Raw genomic sequence first — 20,488 nt, forward strand, 5'->3', positions numbered from 1 at the left:
TTCTAGCTGAGGGTCGTTTCCTGCCTCCACTAGTTTCGGGGACCGGTCTCCCCCTTTGGCCTGACCCCTCCACGCAGGTGGATTCGGGCGTGCGGTGGCGACTCGCCCGTCCGCACCCCTGGGATCCCTTCGTTCCTCGTTCCTGGAGCCTTGTCTGCTCCTCTTCCTTCCTTCTCCCTCTTCCAGGCCTGGTCCTCTGTTACTAGGCCCGCCTCCGGAGCAGAGCTCATGCAGAGCACCTGCTCCCTGCCACTTCTGCTCAGACTTCTCTGCACTGAACTAAGATGGTGCCCACCTTTTATACTCCCTTCTCAATGCACCCAGGAACTGCTTCCTCCCTGCTCCTGCACTACAGGGTTCCCCTTCCTCAGTGTTCCCTCCCCCCACTCCAGCCAGGGACAGGGACTGTCGTGCCCATCTCAGGGGCATATTGGTCGCCCTGCCCCACGGCAATGTGGTGTAATGCATGCAGGTGTCGGGTCCTGATCCACACTACATCCTTACCTGAGAGTGAGATATCACACCTCTGGGTGAGGTGCAATACCTCTGTAGCAACCGAGCCCTCAGGGTGCTACAGTTCCATTTATCTTCAGCCTAGGTGACGTATTGCGATACAGGGCCGTGATTTTGGCTATAAAAGGGTCCCCTAGACCCCTACCCCAAGCTTTTTAAGAGAATCATATATGGCGTGCCAGGAGACTCTATGGAATGCTTTCTCAGCATCCAACGAGAGTATCTAATTACAAATTTTTAACTGCATCTAGCCCAGGAAATACTTTGTGCCTAGTAGCAGTGTCTGCTAGTCAGCGGATTATCCCGGCTGTTAAGCAAGCTACACCACCTGTAGTTTGGACACTTAATTTTTTCAAAGGAAATGCTTCGGGACCACGGGATACTCAGTGAAGAGCATCAGGAGGCACCCCAAGGCATAGGGGCTGGGACTGGCAGTAGGATGCCTTGCGGTGGACAGCCGAGCTCGATCCTTATAAAAGCTTTTTAACTGCAGCAGCTTTAGTGGACGCTACTGGAGCTGGAATTACCGCGGCTGCTGGCATGAGACTTGCCCTCCAATAGATCCTTGTAAATGGATTTAAAGTGTATTCATTCAAATTAGAGAGACAATTTAAATTAAAAAGCTTAGAGCTGCCTCCACCACAGGGGGGCTCGCTCGACCCACCAGCGGACAGGCACCAGTATTGGGAGAGGGGGGCTGGCCGTCAGGGTTCACCGCGGCTCTGGCACAAACCCGGCGACGCGGAGGTGGCACGGGCAGGAGCGGACTGAACGTGTCGGCTTCTCACTTTTTGGATTTTAGAAGGGCATGACATGCCTATATCTGTGTCTCCCCCTCCTTTTACTCCTCCACCTCTTTTCTTTTCGCATGACTATATGTACTTGTCACTTTTCCATGTGTTAGTTGTGTCTTCTGAGCAGTTTGTCAGCTTTTGGACACCTTTGAAGGTGTTTTCTATGTGTTTCTATGTGTTTTTGTTTGCCTGCCATTGGTTTTAACGGTGTTCGAAGGTGTTCGACGAACAGTTCGACGAACAGTTCGGCGAACACACGGGTGTTCGACGAACCGAACCGAACTCGAACACTACGGGGGTGGCTCAACACTAATCATGAGCTCAAAGGAACTGCCCAAGGAGCTCAGAGACAGAATTGTGGCAAGGCACAGATCTGAAAAAATAGATACCACAGAGCAGTCTGCATTATAAAAAACAATTCAGACCATATTGGGCGGGCAAAGGATAGTCAGTATACTGGTATCGTAGATAAACATCTAGAGAAGAAGAGGAAAAAAAGAACATACGACATAGGACCCAAATAATGAAAAAATACAGAATGTTTATTAGAGATAATACATAAAAATACATGGAGCTTTTAGGCACAGAGTGCCATGTGTACAAAAAACAAGAAGATCCCACCAAAAACCCTCACAACAGTGAAAGCGTAGTATAGGCCAGCAGGTAAGTATATGGATTCTTAAAGACACTTATCTCCTAGACAGTATGAAGAGAACCAAGTATCATAGAAGGTAGACAGGATTATTACAATAATAGACTAGGCAAATATGGGGATGTGCCTAAATATTAGAAATAGACCGCATGGCAGAAAGTTCAGGAGGTGATGACTTAATAAAGTGTAGTCATAGTCATAACATACCAGAGGGGAAGGGGGGTCCACCCCTACGAAGGCATGCCCCCTGAAGAATGCTGCGTCCGAAACGTGCGTAGGGGTGGACCCCCCTTCCCCTCTGGTATGCTATGACTATGACTACACTTTATTAAGTCATCACCTTCTGAACTTTCTGCCATGCGGTCTATTTCTAATATTTAGGCACATCCCCATATTTGCCTAGTCTATTATTGTAATAATCCTGTCTACCTTCTATGATACTTGGTTATCTTCATACTGTCTAGGAGATAAGTGTCTTTAAGAATCCATATACTTACCTGCTGGCCTATACTACGCTTTCACTGTTGTGAGGGTTTTTGGTGGGGTCCTATTGTTTTTTGTTTTTTGTACACATGGCACTCTGTGCCTAAAAGCTCCATGTATTTTAATGTGTTATCTCTAATAAACATTCTGTATTTTTTCATTATTTGGGTCCTATGTCGTATGTTCTTTTTTTCCTCTTCTTCTCAAGGCACAGATCTGGCCAAGGTTACAAAAGTATTTCTGCATTACTCAAGGTTCCTAAGAGCACAGTAGCCTCCATAATTCTTAAATGGAAGTAGTTTGGGACTATCAGAAGTCTTCCTAGACCTGGCTGTCCAGCCAAACTGAGCAATCATGGGAGAAGAGCCTTGGTGAGAAAGATAAAGAAGATCCTCAAGATCACTGTGGCTGAGCTCCAGAGATGCAGTAGGGAAATGGGAGAAAGTTCCACAAAGTCAACTGTCACTGCAGCCCTCCACCAGTCAGGCCTGTATGGCCCAACGGAAGCCTCTCCTCAGTGCAAGACATATGATAGCCCGCATAGAGTTTGCTCAAAAACACATGAAGGACTCCCAGACTATGAGAAATAAGATTCTCTGGTCTGATGAGACAAAGATAGAACTTTTTGGTGATAATTCTAAGCGGTATGTGTGGAGAAAACCAGGCACTGCTCATTACCTGCCCAATACAATCCCAACAGTGAAACATGGTGGTGGCAGCATCATGCTATGGGGGTGTTTTTCAGCTGCAGGGACAGGACGATTGGTTGCAATTGAAGGAAACATGAATGCAGCCAAGTACAGAGATATCCTGGATGAAAACCTCTTCCAGAGAGCTCTGGACCTCAGACTTGGCCAAAGGTTCACCTTCCAACAAGACTATGACCCTAAGCACACAGCTAAAATAACAAAGGAGTGGCTTCAGAACAACTCTGTGACCATTCTTGAGTGGCCTAGCCAGGGCCCTGACCTAAACCCAATTTATCATCTCTGGAGAGACTTTAAAATGGCTGTCCACCAACGTTCACCATCCAACCTGACGGAACTGGAGAGGATCTGCAAGGAAGAATGGCAGAGGATCCCCAAATCCAGGTGTGAAAAACTTGTTGCATCATTCCCAAGAAGACTTGTGGCTGTACTAGCTCAAAAGGGGGCTTCTACTCAATACTGAGCAAAAGGTCTGAATACTTATGACCATGTGATATTTCAGTTTGTATTTTTTAATAAATTTGCAAAAAATTCTACATTTCTGTTTTTTTTCAGTCAAAATGAACTTTTTAGAATTAACAAATGGCTGCAATCAAAGAGTGAAAAATTTAAAGGGGTCTGAATACTTTCCGTACCCACTGTATATCTCCCATCCTGGTATATATGTCCCCAATCCTGGTATATATCCCTCATCCTGGTATATATGTCCCTCATCCTGGTATATATGTCCCTCATCCTGGTATATATCCCTCATCCTGGTATATATCCCTCATCCTGGTATATATGTCTCCCATCCTGGGCCCCTCCTGGTATATATGTCCCCTTTCTGCCTCTGCCTTGGATGAACATCCAGCTGAAGAAGGTGCTGTCATCGCTTGGCTCCCCTCCTGCATGGGTCATGGTCGTACCCTCTGCGACCGTGAACGTTACGCCCCTAGGTGGAGGTATGTGTTTATTTTATGCCTTTATATAATTAAAATAATAACACAAAAATGCAAACATAATTACAAAAACATCTAATATTTTTATTAGTACTTTTGTGTATTTTGCATTTGTATGTCTTTTAATAATATTAGTAATATGTGTGCCTGACTATTCCATTTATTTTATATTGTGGACGATGATTTCTTTTTCTTGATGTTATGTATTTAATATTAATATTATTGCAGTTATTATGCTTTTTCTTATGCCTTAGATATTCTTCTTGTTGCTGTTATGTATGATTATATCATTTGTTTTACTATTAATCTTTACTTTTATAGATTTATTACAGCTATACATAATGAGGCTTATCTTTCCTAATCAGGGTATTGAAGAGAAGACCACAGTCCGTACCATAGAATAATCTACTTCTCAGAAGTGGTCTTTCCGAGGTCTCACTAACAGGCGTGAAGCCGGGGAATGATGATTACAATCCCAGAACAATATGCTAACCGATCAATGACAGCCCCATGGCCTAAGCACATGATAACACTGAATTGATCCATCTTCTCATTTACTTATACAGAAAACGTTTCCTCCATCACAGCTTATAAAATCGTATGTCAACACCGAGCAATATCGATGAAATTAACCATCCATTGACAGGCTGCCTTCATCATTAGCTCATATGTCTGCCGTCCCCTTCATAGTCGTGTAGCTCAGCGTCCATCATACTGGAAATCTTTATATGATACTCACCAGAGGTGGACTGACCGTTCTGCCATAAAATAGCCAAATAAAAAAGATAATTCGAGGATGAGACATTGAAATTGTACCATAAAGCTACAGACCACCTGCCCCAGGTTATAAAATTATATGATTAGTTTTTACCTACATGCAGCTTCCACCAAGGGAGGGACCCGCACATTTTATCTACCCCACAGGGGTCTTATATTTATTTATAAAGCCAGTATTAAAGACGTTTCCCAAAACTGAAAGTTGCTACCTATCAATTCAACCCCCCCATCTGACCTATCCATCAAAGTCAATGACTGCCCACTCTCCCCAGTCCCGCAAGCTCGCTTCCTCGGGGTAACCCTGGACCCTGATTTCTCCTTCAAACCACATATCCAAGCCCTTTCCACTTCCTCCCGACTCCAACTCAAAAATATCTCCCGGATCCGCACATTCCTCAACCATGAATCTGCAAAAACACTAGTGCACGCCCTCATCATCTCCCGCCTCAACTACTGCAACCTCCTGCTCTGTGGCCTCCCTTCTACCACTCTCGCACCCCTCCAATCTATCCTAAACTCTGCTGCCCGACTAATCCACCTGCCCCCCCGCTATTCCCTGGCCTCTCCTCTCTGTCAATCCCTTCACTGGCTATCATTGCCCAGAGACTCCAGTTCAAAACCTTAACCTCGGCATACAAAGCCATCCACAACCTGTCTCCTCCATACATCTGTGACCTAGTCTCCCGGTACTTACCTACACGCAACCTCCGATCCTCACAAGACCTCTTCTCTACACCCCTCTTATCTCCTCTTCCCACAGTCGCATATGATATTTCTCCCGTGCATCCCCCCTACTCTGGAACTCTCTACCCCAACACATCAGACTCTCACCGACCAGGGAAACCTTCATAAGGAACCTGAAGACCCACCTCTTCCGACAAGCGTACAACCTGCAGTAACCACCGCTCCACGACCAGCTCTACCCTCACCTACTGTATCCTCACCCATCCCTTGTAGACTGTGAGCTCTCGCGGGCAGGGTCCTCGCTTCTCCTATACCAGTCGGTGACTCGTTTTGGTTCAAGATTTTTGTACTTGTTGTTTGTTATGTATACCCCTTTTCATATATAAAACGCCATGGAATAAATGGCGCTATAATAATAAATAATAATAATAATATCCATAGGATAGGAGAAAAACTCACCGATCTCTTGTGGTTCAACTTCTGGATCCCGCAGTAATCCAGAGAACAAGGCTTTGCAAAGCTCTGTCTGAATGGAGTGGAGGTCAAAAAGCATACTCAACTCTATTCATATTCTAAGAATATGTCTCGTATGGGACTGCTGGATATAGCTGAGCACTGTATTCTTCTAAAGCCAGCAGTCTCTCTGCCAGTTCACTCTACCGGCCAGCAGCTATTCCATGGACATAATCCAGGGGCCCTGGGTGAATTCAGATCGCTGTATGGGGTTAAAAGGGTGAAGACCAGTGTTACCCTATGACTTGATAAGATAAGTGGCTGTAAGGTGAAACTGTACATGGAGGCTTGGCAGCTCTTAATAGGGCTTTACGGACAGACATTGCTCTAGTCACTTATCTTATCAAGTCATAGGGTAACACTGGTCTTCACCCTTTTACCCCCATACAGCGATCTGAATTTACACAGGGCCCATGGATTATGTCCATGGAGTAGCTGCTGGCCGGTAGAGTGAACTGGCAGAGAGAAGTTGACATACCTGGTCAAAACCCGAGACAGCTGAGTCAGAACATATTCTGAAGTTAGGCACATGGTTATGAAGATGCCGAGATCAATACCAGAAGGACGGAGTCAGAACTGATAGGTATTCAAAATAGTCCTAAGTCAGTAACTAGAAACAACAGTAGAATATCGCAGCAGAGATGCAGTGAGCGACAGACCAAGGTCAAAATACACTTATAACTTGCAGCTTCTAACAATTCACTGGGAAGGTTTAAATAGGGTGTGGCAGAGAGCTAATGAGCCAATGATTATTAGTACTTTGTAGTAACCCACAAGCAGCCTTGGCAGCATCACAAGCCCAAGCTATACTAATGTTTAACTGCACCACTCTGGCATTGCCCAGTGGCTTCACAGTTTAAGTGCCATGTAGTAACAGAGGCAGAAAAAGTAGGGTCATGTCCTGACATGGATGTAATATTACCTCCTTTTGGGTTCCCCAGAACCTAAGGGCCAGGTTTATCAGGAAATGATTGGTGGAATTTCCTGATTAGGTTGTCAGCATTAGTTTCACTCAACAAAACAAAAAATCTCTCCAATGGCCCCAAACCTTTCCAATGTACCAGATACTGGAATGATCCTCTCACTATCAGAATCTACAATGTTTTGGACTTCATACCCCAGACTGCCCCTGACCATCACAGGACTTCTAACAGAGTGTTCTGGCGAGAGGTTTACTTTAAGAAAAGATTTTTGAAAAAATATTTGGAATCTGAAAGGACGGAGGAAGTTTTGGGCTGAAAGCTACAGGGTTAATGACTTCTATTTCAAATAGACCAATAAACTCAAACTATGAAGGCACCTTGAGCTTAATAGTTTTAGTGGATAACCATGGCATGTGTCCAACAGCAAAGCTTGGCTCATCCACTTGTCTGCCTTCTGGGCTCCTCGGATCTTCTCTGACCAAAGACCAGAAATGCTTAAACTTGTATTTCCATCTCAGAGGCCGAAAAAGAACCAAAACAAGGATAATACCGAAAATGTAAAAAAACAGATGTTTGATAGATTTTCGATATTGATAGATAATTGCAAACTCAACTAATGGGAGATGTTCCACCCAATCAGACTGATGATACAAAGCAGAACACTAAAGTTATAGCTCGAATTGTATGATTATTGTATCCAGTCTGACCATTGGTTAATGGGTGGCAGAAGAAAAGACCAATTCAATATTGATCTTATTACATAGCACCCTCCAGAATTTGGAAATTAGCTGAACTTCCCGGTTGGAACAAATATTTTTTGGAATAAATGCAGACATATAATGTGTTTGATGAATACCTTACAATAGGTATGAGACGTAGGCAACTTGGACAGAGGGACAATGTGACATTGCTTGCTGAAACTGTCAACCACCCAAATTACAGTTTTCCCTTCAGAGGATGGTAGGTCAGTAATGAAGTCCATGAGAAAGGTGGGTTTAAGGTCTTTTAAAAATATGTAAAGCCCCCGTCTCACATAGCGAGATCGTTAGCGAGATCGCTGCTGTGTCACGGTTTTGGTGACGCAACAGCGACCTAACCAGCGATGTCGCTATGTGTGACACTTTGCAGCGATCAGGCCCCTGCTGTCAGGTCGCTGATCGCTGCAAAGTGTCCTGGACCATTTTTTGGTCGTTGCCCTCCCGCTGGTCAGCACACATCGCTGTGTGTGACCAGCGTGAGCAGCGATCAGGCTGATAATCATGATAAACATCGGGTTACTAGGGGCACACGCCCACTTAGTAACCCGCTGTTTATCATGGTTACAAGCCTGCTAAAGTGAGCGGTAACCTCCCGGTCATCGTAACAGAGTGGTAACCATGATAAACAACGGGTTACTAGGTGCGCGTGTGCCCCTAGTAACCCGATGTTTATCATGGTTACAAGCCTGCTCCTGCTTCAGCAGGCTGGTAGCCAGGAGCAGGACATCGTGGAAAGATTCTTTCCACGATGTCGCTGCTCCCCTGATCGTTGGTGAGCCTGCCTGTTTGATAGCTCACCAGCGATCACATAGCGACGCAGCAACGATCCCTGACAGGTCGTATCGCTGTCGGGATCGTTGCAGCGTCGCTAAGTGTGACGGGGCCTTAAGGGCTGGAGAAGTCCACCAGGAAGGGTTTGGAGCATTTCAGCTCAGGTACAGATTTCACAATGAACTAGTTTGAAATCTGAGGAAATAAAATAATATTCTACTTTTCTCAGGTGGTAACAATTCCACGTGTGTGCGAATGTGGGCTTACGTTTATGTAACCAAGGCCGAAGACCACGGCCCCGGAAAGTCTTTTAAGAACAAAAAAACAAATTTGATTCAAAATATACAATCCCAACAACAAGGGAACCTCCTTAGTGATAACTGCACCGCATCCTGGGTGAGAGGCGCATCATTAAAAGCAGTGACTTTCAAAGGAAAACCTAATTTAAAAAAATGTAAAACCAAGTTCTTTTGAACTTTGGTATCAACAAAATTTGCAACAAAACCAAAATCAATAAAGATTTCAAGCCAAAATCATAGAGAAACACCTGTACATCCAGATGGGCATCCTTGGACCCATCTAGGTGCTGGCTTCTTTCTGGAGGTGGATGTCTTGGCCAGTCACCATCTGAAATCGAGACTCTCCACAGTAGACTCAAAGATCCAACATTCATTGATTGACCGCTTGTTGTTGATGGGAGGGAATCACACAATCTGCATGGGTTCCTCAGTGGGAGAAATAGGAATGTGAGTATGAGGTGAAGGTGCAAAGTCAGCAATGTGTTCCTGTCTGGATTCACACAGCCACCTTTCAAGAAAGATTGCCAAGGATGTGGCCAAGTCAAGAGAAACTGGAGGAGTAAACTGTACCTTGATTTGGTTAGAGACTTGGATGAAATTGGTGGCAAAGGGTCATTCCACTATGAGTCCACGGCCGAGCGCTGGAGCACAGTACAGTACTCTTCTGTAGCACCTTGCCCTTGACATAGAGAGACAAATTTACTTTCGACTACCGCGACACAATCATGTTTGTCATGCAAGAGCTCAAGGTCCACAAAGAGAGAGTCCACCATGAACTTACACAGCGAAACCGAAATTAGTGGAGTTAGCTTGGCAAAGGAACGTTGACTCAGAATCCGAAGTCAAGGATGTTGCCAGGAGGATGCCGAAATTGATACCAGAAGGACGGAGTTTGAGGCAAAATTGATAGACAGATTGGAATTCAAAATAGACAAGTCAGTAACCAGAAACAATGGTAGATTCACGGAGCTGGGATGCACTAAACAGCAGACCAATGTCAGAATATTCTTAGAACTGACAGCTTTTAGCTAAAGACTGGGGGTTTAAATAGGGTGTGGGTCCATTCCAAAGCTCACATCAGCTGTAATGATGATTAGAGCTAAATAGTAACTCACGAACTCCCAGACTGGTTGGCACCATAAGTCTCATCTATACTAATGCTTAATTGGGCCATGCTTTCGTCAACCAGAGCAATTCACAGTTTAAGTGTGGTGCCACCTAGTGAAAGAGGCCGATGTAGTAGGGGAGAGTTCAGACACGGATGTGACATTGACCTGTACATTCAGTCAGAGCACTCTAGAACCTAGTTCTCTGGATCACTTTGGGGGTCCAGGAAGTCGAACCCCCAGCAATCAGTAACTTAACATCTATTCGATAGAAAACCACTTTATCCCCAATTTTCATATTTATATTTGCATTTTTTCATCCCCTTCATTAAAAAGGAATCAAAGCTGTATAAGGACTAGTTTTGAGTGACACCATCCATTTTACCATAAAACGCACTGAAAAGCAGGAAAAAGTGTGACGAAAAACTTGTGACGAAATAATAAAAAAAGCAATTCTTCCATTGTTTTTTTGGATTTTGTTATAAAAGTAATTACTATATGGTAAAAATGACCTGGAACCACGATTTTTCAGGTCAGCATGATCACAGTGCTACCAAACTTAAATTGATTTTTTTTTGTAATGAAAAAAAAATCAAAAGCTTTTAGAAAAAAAAAATTAGCTTTGTGTCATCAATTTCCAAGATCCTAACACTTTCATTATTCTATCAATAGACCTGAGTGAGGGCTTGGTGTTTGTGCCCTGAGCTGATGATTATATTAAAATTAATTGCATTAATTTTACTGACGTGCATTACCAAAAATATTTGCTTTTAATTTTTTTTTTATTTCTTTATTTTTAATGAGTAAAAGTGGGGTGATTCAAATTTTAATGTTTAATATTTTTATATTTTTACTTTTTTTTTTTTTTTTTTATTATTATTTTTTTTTGTTAGTTCTCCCATGGGACTTAAACCTATAATTGTCAGATCACATATATTATATACTGCAATACTGAAGTATTACAGTATATACGGAAAATGGAGATCTCCCAAAGAGGGTCCAAGGGGGCAGTGATGATGGCCTGCAGTAGTCCCCAAATTACCGTGGTATCCCATCGGTGCCTCATGATTGCATCCTGAGAGGTCGATGGAAGCTGATGCAGTCATGTACCACCAACCACTCCATTTTAATGCTGATGTCAGTGACTGCAGGTACATCTAGATGGTTAACAGCAGTGATCGGAGCTCAGCTCCACTCACTGCTGTTACAGACAGATGCTGGCTGTGCAACACAGCCAAGCACAGTTCTCTTCACGAGTGCCATGGACTTGAAGCTCCGCAAAAACCCAGGAAAAACTAGCTGCCACCATCGGTTGGCTGATTGGATGCCCGTTTCTGGTAACGTATGGCCTCACGGGGCTTCAGGTGTGCAGTTTATAGAGCAAGAGGAATTAAGCCATTACATTTTTTATATTTTATATATTTAATCCCACAATTTTATGGTGCTTATAAAAATATACAAAAGATGTATAAAGAGGACAAGACAATACAGTATATACAGTCACATAAAAATAAAAGGGATAGACAAAAGAAAGTTACTAGAACTGATGTCACAGGAATGGCGCAGATCTTGCGGTGAGAACTCCGATCAGAAAATGGTGCAATCCTACAGCATGCTGCATCTCCCAGCACTGAACAATGGCTCTAAGTTACAATCTGCTTTTACCAGGTATGAGTCACGCCCCTTGGTGACCTCACATGGGGGACCAGTAAATGAGATACGGCTCAGGTCCCAAAAATTATGAGATCCCCGATCTTAAAGAAGTTGTCCCTTCTTGGACAAGTTATTATCATACCCCACGCTTGGCCCTGATAAAATAAAAAAGTTATACTCACCTCCCATGCTTGCGCCATTCTCGCAGTGTCGGCTCTTGCTCTCCCTGAGGTTCCCATGATGTTGTGACACATGACTCCAGCGCCCAATCTGCGCTGGCGTCACTGTCCCCGCCTCCTGTCGAATTGAACATGAAGAGGAAGTCTGAGATCAGCTGCAGCCCGGACTTCTGATTCATGTTTGATTTGTCCAAAGCCAGGGACAGTGACGCCAGCAGCGATTGGGGGTCGGGTCACGTGTCACAACAACCGCATGAGAGCCCCGGGACCGCGAGTTCCGACGTCGCTGGAATGGTGACAGCACGGGAGGTGAGTATAAGCTTTTTTATTTCATCAGGGCCAAAAATTAAGATCAAGAAGGGGTTGTCCTAGTAATGGACAACCCCTTTAAGGATATCTGCCCCCCTGCAGGTCCCAGGCAGGAGATATTAATGCCATGTTTCTGATCATGACTTTAGCTTTAGGTATGAAACATGGCATATACAATGTTATCCATCTGATAGATATTAATTTGGTGTTGATGTGCAGATCGCACAGAGATGTAAGTAAATGCGTTATATTTGTCACTGCGCCATGATGTCTCCCATAACTATAAAACCTACACCTGTCACAAAAAAAAGAAAATTCATGTCTGGTATCCAGTGCTGATGTGTCTTCCATCATTGGCCAAATGTTGTTTTGAAGAAAGAAATCTTATTTACATAGGAGACAAAAGTATCACCCTAGAGACTGATTTTACTCAGTGTACAGATTTCATGTCTGCTCTCCATCAGATAACCTACTTCAATTACCTGTTCACAGCCAGTTGTATTAGAGAAAAATGGGTCAGAGGAGTGTTAGAGTGTGAGCTGTTTCCGTTTCATTTACAAATGATGATGAAGCCATGCTCCCATGATCAATATGAGGGTGGCAGCTCATCAAAATGCCAATTAAAGTTATCACCTGCACAGTGGATAGGTGATCATTTTTGTAGAGTGAAAGAAAGCTGGAAATATTCAAATGTGGTGGCTGCAAAAAGATATTTTGTTTTCCAAGTCATTATTTCTGAGCAGAAAAAAATGAAAAACGAGGGGTGTTAGATCTGTATCATGATGGTCAGCCATGGTGCTGATGGACCCCATTGTGGTCTGTTGGGTTATGGCAAAGATCATTACCAATTTTTCTCTTCCATGCACACACCATGGTCTACAATCCTTATGTTTGGAGCACTTACAAATTCCATGATGCTCTTTGGTGGATTTGAACCCAGGACTCTATGCTGCGAGGCAACAGTGTTAACAAGTTGCCCTGACATTTGTTATATATTTATACAGGTGCATCTCACTAAATTAGAATATCATCAAAAAGTTAATTTATTTCAGTTCTTCAATACAAAAAGTGAAACTCCTATATTATATAGAGTCATTACACTTAGAGTGATCTATTTCAGGTGTTTATTTCTGTTAATGTTGATGATTATGGCTGACAGCCAATGAAAACACAAAAGTTAGTATCTCAGTAAATTAGAATAATTTATAACAACAGCTTGAAAAATGATTTTATAATCCGAAATGTTGTCCTACTGAAATGTCTGTTCAGTAAATGCCCTCAATACTTGGTCGGGCTCCTTTTGCATCAATTACAGCATCAATGCGGCGTGGCATGGAGGCGATCAGCCTGTGGCCCTGCTGAGGGGTTATGGAAGCCCAGGTGGCTTTGATAGCAGCCTTCCGCTCGTCTGCATTGTTGGGTCTGGGGTCTCTCATCTTCCTCTTGACAATACCCCATAGATTCTCTATAATAGATTCTCTATGGGGTTAAGGTCAGGCGAGTTTGCTGCCAATCAAGCACAGTGATACTGTTGTGTGTAAACCAGGTATTGATACTTTTGGCAGTGTAGACAGGGGCCAAGTCCTGCTGGAGAATGACATTTCCATCTCCAAAAAGCTTGTCGGCAGAGGGAAGCATGAAGGGCTGTAAAATGTCCTGGTAGACGGCTGCGCTGACTTTGGTCTTGATAAAACACAGTGGACCTACACCAGCAGATGACATGGCTCCCCAAACCATCACTGATTGTGGAAACTTCACACTAGACCACAAGCAGCTTGGATTGTGGCCTCTCCACTCTTCCTCCAGACTCTGGGACCTTGTGGAGTGCGTCAATGACTGCCTTCTGGACATCTGTCAAGTCAGCAGTGTTCCCCATGATTGTGGAGCCTACTGAAACAGACTAAGGGACCTTTGCAAACGCTTAGGAAGCCTTTGCAGGTGTTTTTTGTTAATTATTTTAATTTACTGAGATAATGACTTTTGTGTTTTCATTGGCTGTAAGCCATAATCATCAACATTAACAGAAATAAACACATGAAATAGATCACTCTGTGTGTAATCTAGGATATAGGAGTTTCACTTTTGCATTGAAGAACTGAAATAAATGAACTTTTTGATGACATTCTAATTTAGTGAGATGCACCTGTATGTAGTATTTTTTGCAACAACAAAAAAAAACCATTGCAACAGCATAATAGAAATATCTGCCGATAAGGGGGCACATTTTTTTTTTCTGAAAAAGCGTCATAATTAGTGTTGAGCGAACATGCTCGACACTGCTCGGTACTCACCCGAGCATCACGCTACTCGGGATGTTCGGCGAGCACCGAGCATTTCCGGGTTACTCGGGCGGGAGCTTGGGTCTCCGCCCTGCATGTTTGGCGCTCTTTACAGAGCCAATGAACATGCAGGGATTGCCAGACAGTCACTGTAATGCTGCAGCCATGTTGTTTGTGGGCATTACAGTGATTGGCTGGCCGCACAGCGTCACCTCGAGTATTTAAAACGGGGCGCCGCCATCTTGGACACAGTCGCTCCGGATTAGACAGTGTAGGGACAGCGCTGCTGATTTAGGGAGAGATATAAACTGCAAAATAGTTAGTGTAGGGTCTGTAAAGGCTGCCAGATCAAACAAGCAGTCCTTTTCAGGACTAATATCCATCCCAGATACCAGGCAGGCAGGCTGTATAGGAGACACAGTGGTTATACCAGCAAACGCTGCATTACAGTCCTGTGTGCTCCTGTTGCTGAAATTGCTGGAATTAGCACCAGGTGTCAGGGGCCAGGAAAAATCCTTTTTTTTTCATCTAAATCCTCCTTTTTTTTTCCTCCTTCACACTGTACAAATACCCGTCTTATTAACCTTTTGGTGTGTCCCCCCCCCCAAAAAAAAAAGCGTGTCTCTGATTTTTCAGACACAAATATAACTGTTGAAAATAGTCCGGTGTAGGCTAGAGAAACAGAAGTGTTGTTTTGCACTTCCACGGTTCAAACCTCTGTATTATCCATTTTGGGCCATTTCTATCTAAAAAAAAAAAACAGTTTGAGTGTGTCGCTCACTGTTCAGCCGCAAATATCTCTATTTAAAAAAGTGTGGTATACCCCAGTAAACAATAACTGTGGTTTTGCCATCCCACGGTAAAAAATCTCTATTATTCAGGTTTTGGTAGTTTTTTCCGTAAAGAAAAACAGTAGTGTCTCCTGACTGTTGTGACACAAAAATATATCTGTTGAAAATAGTCTTGTGTAGGCCCGACATCCCAGTGTGGTTTCGCAGTTCCACGGGTCAAATCGCTGTACTATCCAGTTTTGGGCCATTTCTATCTAAAAAAAAAAACAGTTTGAGTGTGTCGCTCACTGTTCAGCCGCAAATATCTCTATTTAAAAAAGTGTGGTATACCCCAGTAAACAATAACTGTGGTTTTGCCATCCCACGGTAAAAAATCTCTATTATTCAGCTTTTGGTAGTTTTTTCCGTAAAGAAAAACAGTAGTGTCTCCTGACTGTTGTGACACAAAAATATATCTGTTGAAAATAGTCTTGTGTAGGCCCGACATCCCAGTGTGGTTTCGCAGTTCCATGGGTCAAATCGCTGTACTATCCAGTTTTGGGCCTTTGGTATCTAAAAAAAAAGCAGTTTGAGTGTGTCGCTCACTGTTCAGCTGCAGATATCTCTATTTAAAAAAGTGTGGTATACCCCAGTAAACAATAACTGTGGTTTTCCCATCCCATGGTAAAAAATCTCTATTATTCAGCTTTTGGTAGTTTTTTCCGTAAAGAAAAACAGTAGTGTCTCCTGACTGTTGTGACACAAAAATATATCTGTTGAAAATAGTCTTGTGTAGGCCCGACATCCCAGTGTGGTTTCGCAGTTCCACTGGTCAAATCGCTGTACTATCCAGTTTTGGGCCTTTGGTATCTAAAAAAAAAGCAGTTTGTGTGTGTCGCTCACTGTTCAGCCGCAAATATCTCTATTTAAAAAAGTGTGGTATACCCCAGTAAACAATAACTGTGGTTTTGCCATCCCACGGTAAAAAATCTCTATTATTCTGCTTTTGATAGTTTATTCCGTAAAGAAAAACAGTAGTGTCTCCTGACTGTTGTGACACAAAAATATATCTGTTGAAAATAGTCTTGTGTAGGCCCGACATCCCAGTGTGGTTTCGCAGTTCCACTGGTCAAATCGCTGTACTATCCAGTTTTGGGCCGTTGGTATCTAAAAAAAAAGCAGTTTGAGTGTGTCGCTCACTGTTCAGCCACAAATATCTCTATTTAAAAAAGTGTGGTATACCCCAGTAAACAATAACTGTGGTTTTGCCATCCCACGGTAAAAAATCTCTATTATTCAGGTTTTGGTAGTTTTTTCCGTAAAGAAAAACAGTAGTGTCTCCTGACTGTTGTGACACAAAAATATATCTGTTGAAAATAGTCTTGTGTAGGCCCGACATTCCAGTGTGGTTTCGCAGTTCCACGGGTCAAATCGCTGTACTATCCAATTTTGGGCCTTTGGTATCTAACAAAAAAAGCAGTTTGAGTGTGTCGCTCACTGTTCAGCCGCAAATATCTCTATTTAAAAAAGTGTGGTATACCCCAGTAAACAATAACTGTGGTTTTGCCATCCCACGGTAAAAAATCTCTATTATTCAGCTTTTGGTAGTTTTTTCCGTAAAGAAAAACAGTAGTGTCTCCTGACTGTTGTGACACAAAAATATATCTGTTGAAAATAGTCTTTTGTAGGCCCGACATCCCAGTGTGGTTTCGCAGTTCCACGGGTCAAATCGCTGTACTATCCAGTTTTGGGCCTTTGGTATCTAAAATAAAAGCAAGATGAGTGTGTCGCTCACTGTTCAGCCGCAAATATCTCTATTTAAAAAAGTGTGGTATACCCCAGTAAACAATAACTGTGGTTTTGCCATCCCACGGTAAAAAATCTCTATTATTCAGGTTTTGGTAGCTTTTTCCGTAAAGAAAAACAGTAGTGTCTCCTGACTGTTGTGACACAAAAATATATCTGTTGAAAATAGTCTTGTGTAGGCCCGACATCCCAGTGTGGTTTCGCAGTTCCACGGGTCAAATTGCTGCACTATTTAGTTTTGGGCCTTTGGTATCTAAAAAAAAGCAGTTTGAGTGTGTCGCTCACTGTTCAGCCGCAAATATCTCTATTTAAAAAAGTGTGGTATACCCCAGTAAACAATAACTGTGGTTTTCCTCTTCCACGGTTCTAATCTACTCTTTATTACCCTTTTTCCATTGATAGTGCAAGTGTAAGCTATTTTACTTCATTTACAATGGGCAAGGAGCGTGGCAAGGGACGTGGAAGTGGACGTTCTGGTGATGGTTCGTGCAAAGGACAGGGCCGTGGCCAAGGTGAAAATGTGCCACAACCAACAGCCACATCTTCTCGCTCCCACTTCTTGACCGAATTACTAGGGAAGCACAGAACAACACCAGTATTGAGAACTGATCAGTGTGAACAGGTTATTAATTGGATAGCAGATAATACTTCCAGTTACTTGGGCACCACCACCTCCGGTCTGTCTTCCACACGGTCAACTCTTAGTAGCCGTGAGTCTCGACCGCATACTCCTCCTCACCCTGATGCTCCTTCCTCCCACCATGCCAAGTGTCGTCAGACAGCAAGTGATCCCACACTTGGACACTCTGAAGAGCTGTTCACTGGTCCATTTCCATATTTGGGCCCCTCGCCTGATACGCTTGAAGTGGTGGAAGAGGAGATCCCATGTTGCGATGCCCAAATATTTGACCAGCCACGGCCACAGGAAGTCGACGTTGGCAATCTGTCACAAGAGGTGGACGATGACGAGACACAATTGCCAGGAAGTGAGGAGGAGGATCGTGGTATGCAAGTGGAAGAGGAGGAGGTGGTGGATGATCTAGTAACTGACCCAACGTGGAAGGAGGACATGCAGAGTGAGGCCAGCAGCACACAGGGGGAGGGAGGCAGAGTACCCCAACAGGCAGGAAGAAGCAGTGTGGTGGCCGCAGACAGAAGGCAGGCAACCGTTCCCCGTAACACCAACACGAGGGACGTTGCCAGTACAAGCGGTAGTTCTTCCAGAGTCTGGAATTTTTTTAAAGACTCTGCTGATAACCCCAAAAAGGTCATATGTTCCACCTGCCATGCCAGCATCAGCAGGGGTGACAAAACTACCAGCCTGACCACCACCTGCATGATCAGGCACAAGGCAGCAAAGCACCCGACTTTGTGGGGCGAAACCCAGGGTCCACGACCAGTGTCAGCGGGTGTCACCACTGCTTCTTCCACTGTTGTGCGTGCAATAGAACCCCCTGTGGTGTGTGCAAGGCAATCCCCTGTCCATACTGCATGTAAAGATGCCCCCTCCTCTCAGTCTTCAGTTGTTATGGCAGTTTCTCAAGAAACAGCATCAACGTCCACGTCCACGTCCCACCGCAGCGTTCAATTGTCCATATCCCAGACCTTTGAACGAAAGCGTAAATTCGCAGCTAACGCCCCACAGGCCACAGTCCTAAATTCGCACATTTCACGACTGCTTGCACTGGAAATGCTGCCTTTTAGGCTGGTGGAGACGGAATCCTTCCGCAATCTTATGGCGGTGGCCGTCCCTCGGTACTCGGTCCCCAGCCGACACTATTTTGCCCGGTGTGCCATCCCCGCACTACACAAGCACGTGTCCCAAAGCATCTGCCGTGCCCTCAACAACGCAGTTACTGGGAGAGTCCACCTGACAACGGACACGTGGACAAGTGCTTGTGGCCAGGGACGGTACATCTCTCTGACGGCACACTGGGTAAACATAGTGGAAGCCGGGACCCAGTCGGACCATGGGACGGAACACATCCTCCCCACACTGAGGATTGCGGGCCCTATGTCAGTCAGAGTTGCCCCCACAGTGTACAGCTCCTGCGCATCCTCCTCCTCCTCCTCCTCCTCCTCATGTTCAGCCTCCATCTCAGATATCACCACATCAGTTACAAGCTGGAAGCATTGCAGTACTGCCTCCGCCAAGCGGCAACAGGCTGTGCTGAAACTCATAAGCTTAGGTGATAAACCTCACACTGCTTGTGAGTTGTGTACACCTGTGAAAGAGCAGGCAGATCTGTGGCTGAGACCACTGAACCTACATCCCGGCATGGTCGTGTATGACAATGGCCGTAACCTGGCGGCGGCTCTGAGGCGAGGTGAGATCACACACGTACCATGCCTGGCTCATGTGCTTAACCTCGTGGTTCAGTGATTTCTTATATCGTACCCCGAGTTGCCAGATCTGCTCGTGAAAGTATGCCGCCTGTCAGCTCATTTTCGCAAGTCGGCTACAGCTTCCGCCGCCCTTGCTGTGTTGCAGCAGCGTTTGCAGCTTCCGGCACACCGACTGGTGTGTGATGTCCCCACACGTTGGAACTCTGCCCTCCACATGTTGCAAAGGATTTTTGAGCAGAAGAGAGCAGTTGTGGAGTACCAGCTTCAACAAGGCCGTCGATATTCAGGTCAGACTCCACACATAAGACCTCAGGAGTGGACCTGGATGTCTGACATATGTACCATCCTGACAAACATTGAGGAGGCCACCAAGATGGTGAGTGGCGATGGCACCATCATTAGTGTCAGCATCCCACTTGTCTGTCTTTTGCAATGCTCTCTGCAGAGAATTAAAGAGGAGGCATTGCAGCCAGAGTATGATGAGATGGATCAAGAAGCCGTAGCGGGCAATTACACACAGCCCAGCCACATCTCATCCCAACGTGCATTGGGGGACAATGAGGGAGAAGAGGAGGAGGAGGAAGAACAGGAGCTGCTATCATGCGTTGTAGACGGTAGTACCTGTACAAGTGTCATACCGTCGGTTCAGCGTGGCTGGCCTGAGGACAGGGGGGAGGAGGAGGAGGAGGAGGAGAGCATGGTCAGTCGTCATCTTGGTGAGGACACGGAAATCTTGCCCGTTACCAGTCTGGCACGCATGGCTGACTTTATGTTACGCTACCTTAACCGTGACCCTCGCGTTGTCAAAATGTTGGGTGACAGTCATTACTGGTTGGTGACACTTGTAGATCCCCGCTACAAGGAGAACTTTCACTCTCTTATTCCTGAGGTGGAGAGGTCTACAAAAATGGGGCAATACCAGAAGGCCCTTGCTGCAGAACTCTTAAAAAAATTCTCATCTGAACATGCTAGCGGCAGAGGTCACAGTTCGTTGCCCAACCAAGGCGTACAGGCGAGAGAGATGCAACTCCAATCCAGCAGAGGCAGGGGAACACTGTCAACATTCTGGGACAGTTTTCTGACACCCGCCCAGCTTACAGGCCCTGAGGCGCGGGGTACTCTCACAAGGAGTGGAAAGTTTCAAAAGATGGTGAGGGAGTACCTTGCCGATCGTACCAGCGTCCTCCGTGATTCCTCTGTGCCTTTTAATTATTGGGTATCCAAG

The 20,488-nt window shown here is 44.6% G+C and overlaps 1 long non-coding RNA gene across 2 annotated transcripts in view; it reads right to left on the reverse strand.

The window, feature by feature from the left end:
* Nucleotides 1-20,488, reverse strand: part of LOC141153501 (uncharacterized) — a 534,371-nt gene that overhangs the window by 253,676 nt on the left and 260,207 nt on the right. The window lies entirely within an intron of this gene.

Source organism: Phyllobates terribilis, unplaced genomic scaffold (assembly GCF_046119375.1).
Source record: "Phyllobates terribilis strain yellow unplaced genomic scaffold, ASM4611937v1 Scaffold_7__3_contigs__length_470593459, whole genome shotgun sequence".
Classification (NCBI taxonomy): domain Eukaryota; kingdom Metazoa; phylum Chordata; class Amphibia; order Anura; family Dendrobatidae; genus Phyllobates; species Phyllobates terribilis.